Consider the following 11,489-nt stretch of genomic DNA (forward strand, 5'->3'; position numbering starts at 1 on the left):
AGCACCAGGTCAGGAAGCAGAGTTGAGGAACCAATTGTTGTTGCAATAAAGCAAAGCACAATAAAAACAGGTATACTTGGAAATTTATGTTGCTTTGAACTGCTGAGCTTGCGGTAATATTTTTTACAGGAGCAATAGGAAAGGAATACAGTGGGTTTAAGTGTAATGTTGGCAAACTTGTTCTCAGGTATCAGATGTCTGCATTAGCTGGTGCCAGGTTAGACATAGGTGATGGTGGGCATGGGGCTGGAGGAACTGAGTTAGGTAGGCACAGCGGCAGATGTAGCAGTAAGGGAGACAACAGGGGTAAAATACTAATGCTTCTCTCAAATAGATGCTCTTAGAGAATGGGGGAAACTGCTTAGGACAGTAACCTGGAATGTAAGTGCTTAATATATAGTTGGTTAGAATATTGACTCTTCTCTGGGCGAGACAGTCCATCGGTGAGTAAAGACGTCAGAGAACACAATGTTTGGTCATCTCTGAAGACAGTTTTCTACAGGCAAACTTGGATTATGTTGACCCTCAAGGAAGCCTTGAAGTGGAGAAAAGTTCTGTGCATGAACAAGAATGGTCAGAAGCATGGCAGCCTGTTCATCCTGGTCCTACCTGTTTGTCTGGCTGACTGTGCTCGTAAAAGCTTCAGGGTGCTTTAGTACTAGCTGAACATGCTGCTTCATCCCACATCCAGCTGCTTGCCTCCCTGAGTCACGGCCTGTCTTCTGCCCTGGAGGAAGCACCTGAGATCTCTTGGAGATAGATCTGTGCTTACTCATCTCTGTGCTGCCCTCACCCAGTGTGATGCCCAGAAAGCAGCAGATGCCCAATAAATCTTCATCAAGTGAACACACAAAGGGGCAGAGTTCTACTCTTCACACATTTAAAGATTCATTGCAGGGCAGTGGGTATTACAAGGCAGTGAGTAATCTTGTACTCAGATCTGTGGTCCAGAAAAATGGTTCCCAAAAGCTGATCCACACCAGTCCACCAACTGATGTCAGGCCAGTAAAGATGGTTGGTCTCCACCCTATCCATTATGATTCAGTGGGCTTGGGCATTTGTTTCTTTAATAAACTCCACAAGGATTCTTGCTTTTCAGGCAAGTCTGTGAACTCTTGGTCTTGACCTCAGAGAGGACAGAGTTCAGGCTTCTCTGGTGGCTCAGTGGTGAGGAATCTTCCTGCCAAGTCAGGAGATGCAGTTTTGATCCATCATCTGGGAGGATTCCTCAGTCTATGGACCAACTAAGCCTGTGTGCCACAACTATTGAGCCTGTGCTCTAGAGCTTGGGAGCTGCAACTCCTAAAGTCCAAGTGGCCTAGAGCCTGTGCTCCACAACCAAAGAGGCCACTGCAATGAGAAGCCCACACACCACAGCTAGAGAGTAGCCCCACTTACCACAGCTAGAGACAAGCCTGTGCAACAACAAAGACCAAGCACAACCAACAAGAAATAAATAAAATTATATATATATGTATATAATGAGGACAGAGTTCATTATTAACCAGGGTGATCAGAGAAAGACTGAGAAGTGGGGGGATCTGAAATGAAGCTTCAAGCGTGGGTGGTTTTGGATAAATGAAGATAAGGGAAAAAAGCCAGAACAAAGGTACAAAGAGCCAGACACTGTAAGAGACACCACTTGGTATCATTTGGGCTTCCTACTCAAAACACCATTGACAATCTGTACCACTTATTCCTGCATAATATATTATCCTATAACTTGCTTTCTTAATAACAATCAGCATCTATTACCTCTCGGTTTTTGAGGGTTAAGGATTCAGGAGCAGTTTGGTTGAGCTTTCCTGACTTGAGGTCGCTTAAGAGGTTGCAGTCAGATGGTGACTGGGTAGAGGTCATTTCAAAGGATTCTTTGACCTGCTGCTTGGAATAGAAACTCTTAAAGCTAGAGACTGGAAGAGTTAGGGCCCTTCTGCATATTCTTCTACCTGTATGCTATTTTTGTATATGATCTCTATAGCAGGGTGGCTTCAGATAGCTGGACTTCTCACATGGTGACTCAGTGCTCCAAAAACATGTGGTCTGAGAGAGTGCCCATAGGAAGAGACAGGCAGGGTGAAGGAGGAATTAGGTAGTGGTTTGCATGCAGTGCAAACATACACGCAGGTGAAGAGATACATATTAATAGTAGGTGGGCAAGGGAGCCAGGATTTCAGGAGTTCCTCATTTAACTTTAGCCAGACACAAAGATGCTATTCAGCTCTTCTTATTGGAATATGGATTGTATACCATATAGAAGAATTATCATAAAAGATACTAATTTAACTATATGATCAGATCTAACTTTACCACAAGGAATTGCAATGCACCTTTCAGTTCTTTAGCAATGTTCAATATTCTCTGAAGGTCAGGGATCACATTTATAGAAGAATTAGATATATGTAGTTGCCATTTTCCCATAATCAAAAGCAGAAGACTGGTGTCCAGACCTAATGCTTGGTAAACTGTGATCCTGGGTGAATGTGTAACCTCCCTCTTCATTGAGCTATTTATTTCTCTAACTTCACTTCCTTTGATTTATTCCTCAAGCTTCACTCTCTCAAATTTTGGATTACTTGCTTTTTCCCAAAGCATAGAATTCTTTCAAGACTCTCTGCTTTGCATGTAGTGGTCTTTGTTTGAGACACTGCGCTTCCCCACTTCTGTCTCTGCAAGTGCCCTTTCCCCTACCTTTCAGCTTCTCAGCAGAACTGTCAGATTCTACTCCTGGCAGAACCCACCCTCTGAGTTCTCCCAGTGCCCTGCATGTATCTGTATCATCATCCAGCTCTTGTTGTTTTCACTACTAGACCAAGAGTCTCTTAAGCAGAGATTTATGTCTTGTTGATCTCTGCTGTGTCTGCCAAGAGCATAATGTCCGACATACAATAATCTATCAGTAAATATATATCGTGCTTCAGTGAATAAATAAGTTCATGAAGGCAGGGAAAAATATTTTAAAATGTGAACCCTCCATTCTTTGGCTTGATTGGATAGTACACGTGGGACTTCAAAGGACATTAGCTAAATTACCTTTTCATGGTCATCAAGTTGTCAAGACTGAAAAAATTAACAGTAAGAAACAATTTTACTGTCGCTGGATAACACAGTAAAAGCCTTAGACTTTTGAGTCTACTGTGTTCTTTCTCACTGAGAATCCTGTGCAAAGATGAAGCTGAGCTTAGAAAGCTCCAGTCTTTATCTCTTTGTATCAAGAGTATAGTTCCTTCTACTTTTCAGCTACTATGGGTGGTGGACACCTTTTCTTGCTCCAAAAAGAACTGTGGGAAAATTCATTCCTGGTGGGCGGTGGATGCCTATCAAGTGAAGGTCAATAGCAATCTGACTCTCATCTCACAGTATCTCACTGGGACAGGCCAAACAGGGCTTGCGATGTGGCCTTGTTGCTTTCCCACTCCAGCAAGATACTGAGCTAAAATATGAACCTGTGGCTGCATAGATACCACTGAGAGCTTGCTCCTGTTATTAGCCAGCAATTTGATTTCACTTTTCTGAGTTCCTGTTTCTCCACCATAATTTGAAGATTGTGACCTCATAATGCTCAGCTCAAAAAATGGGAACTCTTCTGAAGATTGAAAAAACCCTCAGCAAAATCACCCAGCCTGTTCTCTAATATACAGTAGGTGCTCACAGATGTTCATCTTTTCCCTTCTCCCACTGGGCCCTCCGAAGAAGAAAATATTCTGGCCATCCATGATAAAGAGGTCATTACTGGCTCCTTTTTTCTGCTTAGTAAGGATAAGGTAGGGCTCCGGTATCTCATGTGTATTTCTCTGGCTTGCATACCCAGGCACACCCATCCACCAGGCTTTGTTTCCTTAACCTCAAGTTATGTAATGAGTAGGTGTAGGGCCCTGGATCCATTTCCACAGGGACCTGTTTCAAAATCCCTGCTGATTGCTCTATGTTGAGCGTGTGTATGAAAGAGAAAGGCCCACACATGTTTCCCGCTTGACCCTCCCGGCCTGAATTAGGTCATGCAATCATTGCATTTTTCACCATTTCACAAGCTGCTGTTATGGCACAAAGAATAAGGCAAGAGCAGGGAGTTGCTTAACCTTGCCCTGTATTTACACATACATGTTGGCAGGGAAACCATGACTCATTCCCCTCACTGGAATACAACAGGGAGGCCGGCTCTTGATGACTTTATTTTAAAAGACTACTTTCCCTCACCTTCAGCTAAATCCTCTACAGCTGAACTTAATCTCTGGAAGTACAGGACATGTTAGGAAGAGTATTAACCTGTTCTAACCCCTAGGGTACCATTGGGTAACATTTAGGGAATACACAGGCAGTATCCAAGGAACCCTTCCCAAAACTGTGGGAAGTAAAATCGACAAAAGCTGATGATTCAAAGATTGGTGACAGTGTCCTATAGAAGTTTCTACCTACTATGTGCCAGGTGCTTTGTCTACATTTTCTCTAATCCTCATGTCAACCTAGCTCATCTTGTAACTGATACTCGGTCATGTTAGGTAATTTCTTCAAAGTACCGATGTTAATAAGCAGCAGAGGTGGGACTCAAATCCAGACACATCCAGTGCCAAAGCTCATGCACCTCGATCTGTACACCACCTCCTTAAAGTTGAACTTGGGTGTTTTACTTCCCTATCACCCATCTCCCTAGAACTGCCACTAGGCGTGGACATACCCCTCCTCTCTCTGCCACTTGTATTCTCTATTCCAACATTCTGGACTTTAGTGAAGTCATATTTGTACAGAAGGCAGTTGAAAGAACATCAGCTTTTAACACTCCTTTTAAAATTCTCTTTCCTTGGTTACTTTTCCTGAGGTCTGGTTGTTTCTTTGATCTGGAAATTACCAATACAGTACCAATCCAAGAAGTATTTTACTTCTGTTTTTATTTTTTTAACCTAAGTCAGCCTAAGACAGTTTCTGTTGCATGCAACCATGGTCCCTAATGGGTGGACACTTTGCACTCAGATAATAACTTGGCTGAATGCAGAAGTTCTACATCTTAAGACGGTAGTTCTTAAACATTAGCAAGCCCTAGTATCACCTGAAGGGGTTCAGAACACTGACAGCTGGGTCCAACTCCAAAGTTTCTGATTCCAAAGATCTGAAATAAGGCCTAAGAATTTTCACTTCCAAAAAGTTTTTGGATGATGCTGACATGGCTGTTCAGGACCACAATTTGAGAACCACTGACAAGACATACAAACAAGTGTGCTCTGATAGTCTAGTGACTAGAAGTAATTGACAAGCATAGTTATGCTTCCATAATATCAGTTTCTTGAAAGCTCTCAATAAATATGTAATTCAGAATCTAACTTCCAGAACTCACATCCCCTCTATTCTCAAACTTATATATCCCTGGTATCTTTGAATATTTTGTCTTTTTTTGTAGAAGGCAAGATCCAAAGCTTTCTTTAAAGGTAGGATTTTTAAAATTAATACTTGACTTTTTAGAGCAGTATTAGGTTCATGGCAAAACTGAGAAGAAAGTACAGAGAGTTCCCCTACGCTCACTGTTCCCACATACGCACAGCCTCCACCACTGTCAACATTTCTCACCCAGCAGTATATTTGTTAGAAGCCATAAACCTACACCGACATGTCATTATCATCCAAAGTTCACAGTTTACATGAGGCTTCACTCTTGGTGTTGCACATTTTATGAGTTTTGACAAATATATAATAAAATATATCTATTATTACAATATTATATAGAATGGTTTCACTGTTCTATAAACCCTCTCTGCTCTATTCATCCTTCCCTCCCTGTTAACCTGGTGAAACTACTGATCTTTATACTGTCTCCCTGGTTTTGCCTTTTCCAGAATGTAATTTAACTGGAATCATCCAGTAAACAGGCTTTTCAGATTGGCTTTTCACTTAGTAATATGCATGTAAGTTTCCTCCATGTCTTCTCACGGCTTGATAACTCTTTTAGCTCTGAATAATTTTCCATTGCCTGGATATATCAGTTTATTTACCCATTAACTTACTGACGTACATCTTGGTTGCTTCCAGGTTCTGGCAATGATGACTAAAGCTGTTATAAACAGCCAAGTATTTTTGTGTGGATAGAAGTGTTCAGTCCTTTTCGGTAAATACCAAGGTGAACCACTGCTCTATGGTAAGAGTACAGGTAGTTATGTCAGAAACTGCCAAACTATTTTTCAGAGTGGCTGCACAAACTATTGTGTTCCCATTGGAAATGAACGAGAGTTCTTGTAGTCTCGGATCTTTGCCAGCATTCAAAGTTGCCAGTGTTTCACGTTTCACTCATTCTTAGAGATACTAGAGTTACCGCATTGTGGTTTTTACTTACAGTACCCTAATGACATATGATGTTAAGCATCTTTTCATATGCTTCCTTGTCATCTGTATGTCTTCTTTGGTGAGGTGCCTATTAGGATCTTTAGCCCATTTTTAAATTGTTTTTATTATATTATTGTCAAATTTTAGAAGTTTTCATATATTTTGGATAACAGTTATTTATTCGTGTGTCTTTTACAAATATTTTTTCCCAGTCCGTGTCTTCTGATTAGCTTGACTTTGTCTTTCGTAGAGCATAAGCTTTGAATTTCAATGAATTCCAGCTTATCAATTATTTTTTTCATAGGTCATTTATTCAGTGTTGTATCTGAAAAGTCATCTAAATACCCAAGGTCAATTAGGTTTTCTCCTATATGCTGTATAAACCGAATACTTCTTTACCCTAAAAAAATTTGTATATTGAAGTCCTGATCCCTAATATATTTGGAGTTTGGGGCTTTGGAAATTAACTAGGTTTAGATCAGGTCATGAGAGTTTGGACTCCCATAATGGGATTAGTGTCCTTATTCGAAGAGGAAAAGAGACCATGTCTCCCTTTCTCTCTCTAACATGTGAGCAAACAGCAAGAAGGCAGCTGTCTGCAAGCCAGGAAGAAGACTCTTTCCAGGAACTGAATATGCTGGCAGCTAGTCGTGGACATTCCAGCCTCCATGATAAATAATTGTCTTTTAAATCTACGGTATTTTGTTCTAGCAGTCTGAGCTAATCTTCTAGAACTTCTACAATTTTTAATTTTACATTTGAATTTTGAATTTTACATTTAGGTCTACATTTGAGCTGATTTTCTTGAAATATATAAAGTCTGTCAAAATTATATTTCTTTATATATTTAATGTAGATGTTAAGTTGTTCCAGAACCATTTATTGAAAAAGTACCTTACTCCATTGTATTGCCTTTATCTCTTGTCAAAGATCAGTTGACTGTATTTATGTGGGTCTGTTCTGGAGTTCTCATTCTGATACATTGATCTATTTCATCAATACCACACTGTTTTCATTACTATAGCTTTATAATAAGTCCTGAAGTCAGAGAGTATCAGTCTTCTGGGCTCTTCTTCAGTATCTAGTTAGGTTATTCTGGGTTTTTGCCTCTTCATGTAAACTTTGGAGTCAATTAGTTGATATCCACAAAATAGTTTTCTGGTATCTTAATTAGGAGTTCTTTAAATATATAGCTCAGTTTAGGAAGAAATTACATCTTGACATTTTGAGTCTTCCTCTCCATGAACGTGGAATATCCTTTCATTTATTTTATTATTTTTTCTCTAGTATCTCTCATCAGGGTTTTGTAGTTTTCCCCATATGGATTTTGTACATATATTCTTAAATTTGTACCTGAATATTTCAATTTTGGGGGGTTGCTAATGTGAATTATAATGTGTTTTTAGTTTCAAATTCCCCTTTTCACAATGGCATATAGGAAAGTGATAGGCTTTTGTATACCAGCCTTGTATCCCGCAACTTTCACATTATGTAATCACTTATTAGCCTCAAGAGTGAGTTTTTTCCCACAGCAAACATTATCCTCAATGGTGAAAAATTGAAAGCATTTCCTCTAAAGTCAGGAACAAGACAAGGGTGCCCACTTTCACCATTACTATTCAACATAGTTTTGGAAGTTTTGGCCACTGCAATCAGAGCAGAAAAAGAAATAAAAGGAATCCAAATTGGAAAAGAAGAAGTAAAGCTCTCACTGTTTGCAGATGACATGATCCTCTACATAGAAAACCCTAAAGACTCCACCAGAAAATTACTAGAACTAATCAATGACTATAGTAAGGTTGCAGGATATAAAATCAACACCCAGAAATCCCTTGCATTCCTATACACTAATAATGAGAAAACAGAAAGAGAAATTAAGGAAACAATTCCATTCACCATTGCAATGGAAAAAATAAAATACTTAGGAATATATCTACCTAAAGAAACTAAAGACCTATATATAGAAAACTATAAAACACTGGTGAAAGAAATCAAAGAGGACACTAACAGATGGAGGAATATACCATGTTCATGGATTGGAAGAATCAATATAGTGAAAATGAGTATACTACCCAAAGCAATTTATAGATTCAATGCAATCCCTATCAAGCTACCAACAGTATTCTTCACAGAGCTAGAACAAATAATTTCACAATTTGTATGGAAATACAAAAAACCTCGAATAGCCAAAGCAATCTTGAGAAAGAAGAATGGAACTGGAGGAATCAACCTACCTGACTTCAGGCTCTACTACAAAGCTACAGTTATCAAGACAGTATGGTACTGGCACAAAGACAGAAATATAGATCAATGGAACAAAATAGAAAGCCCAGAGATAAATCCACAAACATATGGACACCTAATCTTTGACAAAGGAGGCAAGAATATACAATGGATTAAAGACAATCTCTTTAACAAGTGGTGCTGGGAAATCTGGTCAACCACTTGTAAAAGAATGAAACTAGAACACTTTCTAACACCATACACAAAAATAAACTCAAAATGGATTAAAGATCTAAACCTAAGACCAGAAACTATAAAACTCCTAGAGGAGAACATAGGCAAAACATTCTCTGACATACATCACAGCAGGATCCTCTATGACCCACCTCCCAGAATATTGGAAATAAAAGCAAAAATAAACAAATGGGACCTAATTAACCTTAAAAGCTTCTGCATATCAAAGGAAACTATTAGCAAGGTGAAAAGACAGCCTTCAGAATGGAAGATAATAGCAAATGAAGCAACTGACAAACAGCTAATCTCAAGAATATACAAGCAACTCCTACAGCTCAACTCCAGAAAAATAAATGACCCAATCAAAAAATGGGCCAAAGAACTAAATAGACATTTCTCCAAAGAAGACATACAGATGGCTAACAAACACATGAAAAGATGCTCAACATCACTCATTATCAGAGAAATGCAAATCAAAACCACTATGAGGTACCATTTCACACCAGTCAGAATGGCTGCAATCCAAAAGTCTACAAGTAATAAATGCTGGAGAGGGTGTGGAGAAAAGGGAACCCTCTTACACTGTTGGTGGGAATGCAAACTAATACAGCCACTATGGAGAACAGTGTGGAGATTTCTTAAAAAACTGGAAATAGAACTGCCTTATGATCCAGCAATCCCACTGCTGGGCATACACACTGAGGAAACCAGAAGGGAAAGAGACACGTGTACCCCAGTGTTCATCACAGCACTGTTTATAATAGCCAGGACATGGAAGCAACCTAGATGTCCATTAGCAGATGAATGGATAAGAAAGCCATGGTACATATACACAATGGAGTATTACTCAGCCATTAAAAAGAATAATTTGAATCAGTTCTAATGAGGTGGATGAAACTGGAGCCTATTATACAGAGTGAAGTAAACCAGAAAGAAAAACACCGATACAGTATACTAACGCATATATATGGAATTTAGAAAGATGGTAACAACAACCCTGTATGCGAGACAGCAAAAGAGACACTGATGTATAGAACAGTCTTTTGGACTCTGTGGGAGAGGGAGAGGGTGGGATGATTTGGGAGAATGGCATTGAAACATGTATAATATCATATATGAAACGAGTCGCCAGTCCAGGTTTGATGCACGATACTGGATGCTTGGGGCTGGTGCACTGGGACGACCCAGAGGGATGGTATGGGGAGGGAGGAGGGAGGAGGGAGGAGGGTTCAGGATGGGGAACACATGTATACCTGTGGCAGATTCATTTTGATATTTGGCAAAACTAATACAACTATGTAAAGTTTAAAAATAAAATAAAATTTAAAAAAAATAAAAAATAAAATACAATACTGCTGATAAACAAACAAACAAACAAAAGAGTGGGTTTTTTGTCAATTCTTTTAGATTTTCCACACAGGCAATCATGACATAGTTTGCAAGAAATGGAACAACATAATGGTTGAAAACATTTGTTCATGCTAAAAGTAAATTAATGCATTACATAAAACTTGTAACCTTTTTCTTTTGAGTACTTGCTGTGTTCTATGAACTACCACTTTATTAGTATCTTCCAAATGAATCCCGTTGACAACTTTCTGATATATGGCTGCTATTGTCCTTGTTGTATATGTAATAACTTGATGAGAAATAATTAATATGCCTCAAGACACAGAGTTAATAAGTGTAGTACCAAGAATCTTGCTGGGATAGTCTGATTTCAGGGCTATACTTCTAACAGCTGTAAAATACTGACTTTCATCATACCCGTACATCTTTCTACCACGCCACTCCACCCCATAAAATAATTAACAATATGCTATGTTATGTGCATGTGGTTAGTCGTGTCCAACTCTTTTCAACCTATGGACTGTAGTCCACCAGCCTCCTCTGTCTATGAGATTTTCCAGAGAAGAATCCTGGAGTGGGTTGCCATTTCCTTCTCCAGCAATATGTTATGCTTCCTCTAGATCTTTGTTTTCCTGTAAACCAATAAAAGAGATAATGAAGGAAAAAAGTACCTAAAGTGCCATTAATAGCATTAATGGGCATGATGAAATCCTTTCATGTATTTAAAAATATATATTGAGTATCAGGCCTTGTGCCAGGCACTGTTGCAGGGATGAAGCAATAGACAAAAATCTCTTCCCTATTGTGCTTGCATGCTAAGTCGCTTTAGTCTTGTCCAATTCTTTGCAGCCCTATAGACTGCAGCCCACCAGGCTCCTCTGTCCATGGAATTTTCCAGGTAAGAATACTTGAGTGGGTTCCCTGTTTCCAGGGGATCTTCCCAACCCAGGGATCGAACCCACATCTCTTATGTCTCCTGAATTGAAAGGGGGGGAAGCATTTACTTTTGATTTTTAACTTAGAAACATTAAAAAATTGTAGCCTGGGTGGTTATCAAATTCACTTTGAAAATATACAGTGCATGATGTAAATCCATAAAGGTAAATACTGTCACTGTCAACTTCTCATTCATACATTCAACAGTTATTTCTAGGGTTTGCTATGTGCTAAGGCACATCAGTTCAGTTCAGTCGCTCAGTCATGTCCAACTCTTTGCGACCCAATGAATCACAGCACACCAGGCCTCCCTGTCCATCACCAACTCCCAGAGTCTACCCAAACCCATGTCCATCGAGTCCATGATGCCATCCAGCCATCTCATCCTCTGTCATCCCCTTCTCCTCCTGCTCCCAATCCCTCCCAGCATAGGGTCT

The sequence above is a fragment of the Bubalus kerabau genome, chromosome 14 (genome assembly GCF_029407905.1).
Source record: "Bubalus kerabau isolate K-KA32 ecotype Philippines breed swamp buffalo chromosome 14, PCC_UOA_SB_1v2, whole genome shotgun sequence".
NCBI classification, from domain to species: domain Eukaryota; kingdom Metazoa; phylum Chordata; class Mammalia; order Artiodactyla; family Bovidae; genus Bubalus; species Bubalus kerabau.